Genomic DNA, 8,919 nt, shown 5'->3' with positions numbered 1-8,919 from the left:
AGTCTTCTGTTCAGAGCTCCTTGGTATTCAGATAGTTTCCACGTGTGTACTAATCCACCTGGTCCGTAACTAGCACCATTCCAACGGGAAAACTGGAAGAGGGGATGAGGAGGCGCTGGTGCTTTCTCAGGTTTTACCTTTTGTTTTAAACTATTACAGCAATTAAAGGCGTGACATATGTTTTACTTTTATTGTGGTTTGTTGTCTTAAATGACCACTCTGACCCTTGACAAGCACAGCTACTGAAATAAAGGAATACAATCAACAATTCTATGCCCACAGATTTGATAATTTAGATAAAATGGACTAGTTCCTAGAAGGTCAAAATCTACCAAATCCTAAAAAGAGAAATAGATACTCTTAATAGGCCTAAATTTAATAAAGATGTTGAATAATTAGTAACCTTGCATAAAGAAACTACTAGCCCCAGAGGGTTTCACTGGTGAATTCTACCCATGTTTAAGTAAGATATGATACCAATTCTTCTCAGTCTTTTCCAGAAAATATAGGCATGCCTTGTTTTTTATTGTGCTTCACAGATGTGTATTTTACAAATTGAAGGCAAGACCCTCCACCAGCAAAAAAGATTATGATTTGCTTTATTGTTACATTAGCTTTATTGCGCTGGCCTGGAACTGAACTTGCAGTACGTCCAAGGTATGCCTGTATATGAACATCTATGAGAACAGATACATTTTAAAAATGGTGACAATGCCACATCGTGGCAAGGATGCAGAGAGATTGGATCATTCATACATTGCTAGTGGGGAAATGGTACAGCCACTCTGAAAACATTTTAGCAGTTTCTTTAAAAACTCAATGTGCAATTACAAAATGATCCAGCAATTGTGGTCCTTGACATTTGTCACAAAGAAATAAAAAGAGCTTCACACACAAAAAATAAATATTTATGACAACTTTATTCTAATGCCAAAAACCTGGAAGCCACCATGATATATTAAAACAGGTGAATGGTTAAATATATTGTAGTATACACATATCAAGGAATACTACTTTAAAAAAAAAGGAAAAACTATTGAGACCTGTATAATATAGATGAATTTCTAGAGAATTGTGCATTGTGACAAAAAGGCTATCCAAAAAGTTTACATATATATTATTCCACTTATATAAAATTTTTTTTTCACACTGTACAACCTCCCTCGGTGCTCACAGCCCACAGATACGGAGGCTGGGCAACAGTTCGAGGCTGCAATGTGCTCTGGCGTGGGTACACTATGGGAGGCCCACAGAGACGGGCCCACCATAAATCCATTACCATGCTATATATAAAATTTCTTGAAATGACAAGTGAGTGTGGCTTTAAAATGGCAACATTAGGGATCCTTGTGAGGATTCCAGTGTTCTGTGTTTTACTGTGTCACTGTCAATATCCTGGTTGCGCTGTTGTATTACAGTTTTGCAGGATGTTACCACTGGAGGAAAACTGGCTAAAGAACACATGGGCTCCTTCTGTAGTTTTTCTTTTTTTTTCCAGCTTTACTGAGCTACAATTACCAAATAGAAATTGTATAAATTTAAATTGTACAACATGATGATTTAATATACCTATGCATTGTGAAATGATATGAGGTGATAGATGTTACTTAGCTTTGTGGTAATCATTTCACAATGTGTGTGAGGTGATAACATAAAAATTACTCTGAGCAAATTTTAAATATACAATATAGTTTATTATCTATAGTCACTGTGCTGTACATTAGCTTCCCAGAAATTAGGCATCTTACAGTTATATATAAATCTAAAGTGATCTGGAGTCAACCAGTTTTCTGAACTAAAGGTTATTAGCAACCATTAAAGTTTATGACATATTTTCTAAATCCAATAGCCTTGGTTTGTTTTTCTTCTCCTAACTTTCAAGGGTAGATCATTCAAGATCCTCCTTTCTCTACAAAGCATGTCGTCGTCGTCGGCAGCTGTCCGTCTCGAGAGACGATGGTGTAGCTTCTTAAGAGTCTATCTGCACCGCCGAGAATGGCTGTGCAGTCCAACTCGGGAGTGACACGGTATCTGTCTCCTCCCGTGTTGAATCGACATCTTGCGATGACACTGGAGTGTCCTCTCCAGTGAAGCTGAAGCTACAGAGCCTGGGCAGGGTGATATGGAGGGCCAGCTGTTGCCCATGCAGCAGACCCCCCCTCTCTTTGCAGCTGTAGGATCCAAGGGAAAGACGGAGTCAATACAGCTTGGCTTCAGGTGCGCCGCAGGAGTTGCCGGTGTTGACTACAACGTCAAACCGCCTTAGGGACTCCGGCTCCGGATTTTCTGTCGGGGTTTACTCCCTTAGCCTTTCCCCTGAAGAGGTATGCCGCAAGGCAGCGGAGGTTTTTTGGAGTCAGAGCTTTCCTTCTCTGATGTGCCCTGACTGGAAGATCGAACCAGCGACACTTAGCTCGCAGGCCGACGCTCAATCCACTGAGCCAAACCAGCCAGGGACAAAGCATGTAGGTGGCACATATTGATGGTTGCAGGTGCCACTTATCCATCTAGAGCAGATTGGAGAAGAATGGTTTGAAATACATGGGTAAAATGCTGAACTCACCTACACCATCTACATCAGAGATGTTAATCATGCACACCTGCCACACCTTGGACTTCCTCAGACACAGCTGGTTGGGAACCAGAAGTGGCTTCCTGATCCACGAGCAGCTCTTCTTTTCGTGGCCTACAATCTAAAATGATAGTTTTTATACGGAAAAAAATATATTGTCAATCCAATTCTTAGTTTAAATACTATGACATGGGAAAAATACAGAAGAGTACTGGAAATACAAGGTCACAATTCAGAAATAAGGAATAATTTTCTCGTGTAGCACATTTCAAATCCTAATTAATTCTTCAATAACTGAATAGAGTATCATTTAACATAACAGCTACACTTTAGTCTCAATGAAGACTCCTCCTTTATTTCCCTCCATTCCTCTCTAGGTCACGGGACTTCTTTAATTTTTTTTTTAATATGTCCAATTATTTGCTGTCTTTGGAATTTTGCAAATTTTGATTCTTTAACAGTTTCCCTGGTGGACCAAGATATCTTGAGGTTCACTTCATGTACTCTGGGCCCCATCTCTCACTTCAGCCCTAGATTCAGGAAATGGCAGTGTGAAGATGTAAAACCTTTTCAAGATGACCATGTTTCAAATCCAGGTTGCAAATTGCATCATTCACTTTCTGCCTGGAGGTTTTACCCACACAGTGGAATGGGAAAGGCAGGTAGAGCTGGCGGGCATGCACACAGGTGCAATCAGGAAGTACTGATAGTTAAAAATATCTGAGTAAACCCTTGACCAATGGGGAAAGGGAGTAATGGATCAGTGGTTCTTCTTATACTATCAGTAGAGAAAAATTCTAGAAGTTCCGGCAAGGTTGAGCCCCAGTAGCTCATGGCACAGATTAACTCCTCCTTCTTTTATAATTCTCCCTGGTCTTTCAAAACTCCTGAGCCTTGGGATAATCTCCCATAGTCTCTGATTTTGAGAGGCACCCCGGTTAACACAATTAAATAATTACTGTTGCTTTAAATCTTAGCTTAAAGATAATGTCCCAAGAGAAATTTTTCTGACCTCATCCTAAAATTTCAAACCTAATTTTTCACAAGGGTCTTTCCCGTTTTTTTTTTTTTTTACAGCCATCACATTTATCTAAAACTTTAATGGCAATTTTAATACATTTTAAATATTTATTTTAGAAATATTTGTTAAAGTATGCTATTCATAAGGGTGGAGATAATGGTCATTTGTCTATTGTCTCCCCCAGCTTACTGCATCTGACATTTACGTGGTACTTGTACACTGAAAGAATAAATAAGCTACTTCCAAGCAGGAAATATAACAAAATGGAAATTATAAGAAAATCTATTTATACATGAAACCTACAAAACAAACAAACAAAAAACAACAGTTACAACAATCTCAAACTAAAGAGTTTAATTGAAAAAAGAGAATGGGTTACAAAGGGTTAAAAAGTATAGGATATATTTATAGAGAGATACAAAATAACTATGTTCAAAAATTATGTTTCAGAAATATAAAAAATGGTAAGAAAGTATAAAATATCTGAAACACGAAAACTAAATTGGAGACAAATGATTGAGATCCATATACATATGTCCTTTGTATGATATGAACATGAATAACTGCTTATAGCTAAAAGAAGAAAGAGTCCATGTGTAGGGTCACATTACTGTGTTAACTTTTATTAGCAAATAACATAGAGCCAAGTCCCAAGATTCCTATACAGTACACAAGTATAATAAGAAATAAGGAAATGCTAAGGAGTGTCTTGAAACTAGTGAGGAAATAAAGAAACCAATAAATGAGAAAATAAGGTATCGGTAACCTACAGCATTGTGTTTAGTGTAAAAAAAAAGTGATGAGATTTTTTTTATTTCATAGAATAAAACAAAAAAAAAAGGGAAGAAAAATTGGAGCATGTTCCAAAGTAAATTAATGTTCTGTGTTCCCACAGGATTGTGTTTATGTGTAAGCTAAAAGTAAATACCATAGAAATTTAAAAAATACAATATGGATAAAAAATGATTTGTAAAAAATAATCAAGTATATGAGAAGCTCAGATATGAAGTATGAAATATTGGTTGTGCCGAGTTTCAGGAAAGAGACAAAGGGCACAGTTGTGAGAGCAGAACAAAAGGGAAAGCCAAAGTGAGGAATGAATGAAAAATATCACAGGAGGTCAAAATATTATAGGAAATGTGTTTCCAGCATATGAAGGACCAGAGGTCACTCTGAAGATGCCTGCAGAGTAAAAATTGTAAGAATAAATTATCGACCAACGAAACAGACATTGCTAAAATATTAAATTAATTTTTTACTTCCTTGTCTCAGTTTTCACAAAGAAAATAAGGGACAAATGCTGGGAACAGACATTAATTTCCCTTGAGAGAAAAAAGAAATATTACAGGAAATTGTGATCATGCCAGGAAAGGTAATCAAAAATAATGGCTGCAACCGCACACACAAAGAATAAAAACAATTCGATAGTCAATGGCCAGGTATGTCTCACTAGTTTTATTGGAGGCATTCTGAGGGGGGGCGGGGGAATAACAAAAAAGGAAGTGGAGCAATGAAGGATATAGTTGCTCTGCAGTCAGCTTTTTTCTAAAACCTAATATTTAAAAGATACAATCTATTATTTCTTTAATTGGAAAGATAAGAGGTCAGTAAAAGGAGCTTCTTTTCTGAAACACTCAATTCTACTCACATATCAAATCAGTCACAAACATTTATGTAAATATTTATTATGTTGCTTACAAATACATACTCTGATTTTGGCATTACGTATGTAGTAGGGGAACAGAGGGGTAGACAGGGCTAAGTAGTCATTTAATTCTAAAAAAGTAGATACAAGTCTATATTTATTACAAGGTAAATAAAATAAGTAGTGTCTTTCTTTGAAAAGTATAAAGTAGCAAAGTGAGAAAAATATCAAAATAGTTTATTTACTGTGTTAAATATAATTGCACAAAATAAGGGAAAGTATGACTCCATTTAAGGCAGAGATCTTATTCCATTAGTAATTTTGAAGCCAAGGTAAAATAGATACGATGATAGATTATGAAAATGGAATGTAACTTTGATGTTGGGATATGAATAACAGATGAAAAATTCCATACCAAAACACGGAATGAGTAATATTTGTATCCAATTATATAAGAAACATAACTAGGTACAAAATGGGTTCAAGATAAATTTAAATATTCATTCATTCATTCACTCATACATTCAATGAATAAATAAGTGGTCTGCTGTATATAAATCAACTTGTCAGTTTAGTTGATACAAGGACAAATAAGTTATAGTGTTCCTCTCTAAAAATCTTATGTTTTGTGGAGAGATTCATACCTATAAAAAAGCATGGAACAATTACTTTTAGGTGATCTGATAGAACACTTTATGAGATGTGTGAACCACAAATGGGGACATTTTCGATCTTGTTTAGAGCAAGAAGAGTGTCAGGAAAGGGGACATAGTGTGGTAACAACTAATTTAAATTTTTAAGAAGAGAAGAGCTCTGTAGGTCAGGATAGGGCTGGTAGTGATTTGTGGAGAGAATTCAAAACAATGAGAGAATTATGAATAAAGCACATGAAAATATTAATTAGCATGGTGCCTTCTAAGAATTGAGAATAAGTCAGATTAACTGGAAGAACCAAGGAAGAAGTGGTAAGGAGTCTGAAAAGTGAATGAAAAGAATAATCTTAGTGGGAGTCTTTATTTTCTCATTTCCATTTACCTATTGCTTTGGAATTTGATGTTAAAATTAAAAATGAATATTTGTGACCATGTTTCAAATATGTGTGTGTGTGTGTGTGTGTGTATGTGTGTGTGTGTGTGTATAATCTGGTACCCCAGAGAGCTCTATGTGCTAAAAGCAAGGATTTCTGATATGATTTCATTTTTACTAAAAGTGATCATTGACCAGCAAGGATCCACAAAAATTTTTGATAAATGGTCATATTAGTTAACATAACCATCATACAGATAGTCTTTTTAGAGAGATAATGGTTATATTTTTCTTAATCATCTATCATAGAGAAAACACCAAGTAATGCATTTAAGGTCAATGCTGAAGAATAGTGCTTCAGACATCTAAAATACAGGAAGTGTTTAACAAAGTACATAATCCTTTCCAACATTATACTTGGCATTGCAATATTAGTGTTTATGCAAAAATTGTTAGCACAAAAGAACATCCAGAACACCTCAAAATTAATACAATTTGAATGAAACTAAAACTGAAAGAGAGGAGAGGAAGAAAGAAGGGAGGAAAGAAGAATTTATTGATACTAATGTTCATGTTTACATTATTAAATTCTCTAAATATTACAAAAGCTTTTGAATGAAATGACAGATTCGTCATCCATTCTTTATAAAAATTCAGAACACACTAGGCATAGAAGGGAACTTCCTAGTCCCGACAGAAAACATCTGTAAAGATATTGCTAACATTAAAGTTAATGGTTTAAAATTTCTTACTTTCTCCTGAAGATTGGAAACACAAGAGTGCCTGTAACAGTTCTATTAAACATCATATCGATGTCTTAGCCAGTACAAAAGTACAATAAAAATGAATAAATATAGTATAGATAGGAATGGAAGAAATTATATGACTTGATTGTCTGCATAGATTTTCCTGAAATGTCTATTAAAATGAAAGCTGATGAAAATAAAAAGTGAATTTAGCAAGAATACAGGATATAAGATCAATATACAAAAATCAATAATATTTCTATATGCAGGTAATGGAAAATTGGAAATAATTTTTCAAGCAAAATCTAAAATACCACCAAAATCATAAAATGCTTACATATGCATCTTCAAAAATATATGTAAGTTTGTATACTATAAAGTATAATACACTATTGAGAAAAAAACCCCAAAATAAATCCTACAAATGGAGACTCAGATGATTTGATCTACATATGCAGCACATCCCCAACCAAAATTCCAACAGGTTTTTTTTTTTTTTTGTAGAAATGTAAAGCTAATTTATAATGTATATGAAAATACAAAGGAATAAGAATAGCCAAAGCATTTTTGAATAAGAACAAAGTTGTAAGATTTATATTGCCTAATTTGAAGACTTCTTATAACGCTATAGAAATCAAGAAACTGTGGTATTGGTGAAAAGATGGGCCCAAAGATCAATAAAAAGCAACAAATACGGTCAAATAATTTTCAACATAAATTGCCAAGATAATCCATTGAATAATGTAGTCTTATGTAGTATTTTCAATATATGATACTGAAAAAATTGAATATCCATATGCAAAAAAATTAATGCATACCTTGTGCCATATACACAAAAAATAACTCAAAATGAATTAAAGATATAAATGCAAATACCTAGAAGAAAATATAGGAGCTATTAGGCGAATATTTCTTCATTGGGATAATAAAAAAGTGTAAATTATAAAAGGAAAAATATTGGACTTCACAAAATAACGTTTTTCTTTTGCAAATATACTAAGAAAATTTAAAAAACAGCTATATACTGGAAGAAGATATTTACAAAGTATATATCTAAGAAACTTATTCAGAAAATGTAAAGACCTCTCTAAACTCAATAAAAAAATATACTATTCTAAGAAAATGGACAAAAGATTTCATGAGACATTTTTCCAGATATTTATAAATTACAAACATACAAAATGATACTTGACATCATTGGTAATTAAGTAAATGCAAACTAAAATCACAATGATATAATACTACACAACTATAATGTGATATATAACTGCATACTTGCCAATATCAAGAGCTGGTGAGAATGTAGAGTAATTGGAGCTCTCTACATTGTTATTGAGAATGCAAAATGGTACAGCCACTTTGGAAAATATGTTGGCAGCTTCTTATAAAGTTACCATATGACCCAGAAATATCACTCCTAGATTTTTATTCAGGATAAAGAAAAATATAATCCTATTTACAAATGTTTATAGTAGCTCTATTCATAAACTGCAAAAACTCAGAACAATCAAAATGTCTACAACTGATGAGTGGATAGACTATGGTGCACCTATATAATGAAATTCTACTCAATAATATAAGAATATAGATGAATCTCAAACATGCTAAAGGAAAGAAACCATATGCTTGACTCTTCTATTTTTATGATACTCAGAAAAAGACAAATTATATGTACAAAAAAAAAAAAAAAGATCAGTAGGTGCCAGTGGCTATCGCTGAGGAGCAGAAATGATTATAAAGAGACTCAAGGAAGCATAGGGGTGATAGAAATAGTTTTTGACTTTGTATTTTGCTAACTGGCTTATTTGCTTTAGCAAAATACTCTCCAGTTCCAACCATGCTGTTAAAAAAGGTAGGAGTTCCTTCTTTCTTTCTGCTGCATAGTATTCCATTGTGTAAATGTACCAGT

At 34.0% G+C, this 8,919-nt stretch overlaps 1 non-coding gene across 1 annotated transcript; it reads right to left on the bottom strand.

Moving 5' to 3' along the window:
* Positions 1-1,147: 1,147 nt before the first annotated feature.
* LOC150018594 (small nucleolar RNA SNORA42/SNORA80 family) lies at positions 1,148-1,284 on the bottom strand. The gene has a single exon (XR_016509513.1). It is a non-coding gene; the product is annotated as a small nucleolar RNA SNORA42/SNORA80 family (small nucleolar RNA).
* Between the last annotated feature and the right edge of the window lie 7,635 nt (positions 1,285-8,919).

Source organism: Furipterus horrens, unplaced genomic scaffold, assembly GCF_987537825.1.
Source record: "Furipterus horrens unplaced genomic scaffold, mFurHor1.1.pri manual_scaffold_2, whole genome shotgun sequence".
Classification (NCBI taxonomy): Eukaryota; Metazoa; Chordata; class Mammalia; order Chiroptera; family Furipteridae; genus Furipterus; species Furipterus horrens.
Note: the sequence above shows the minus strand (reverse complement) of the source record. Positions and strands in the feature narration are given on the sequence as shown.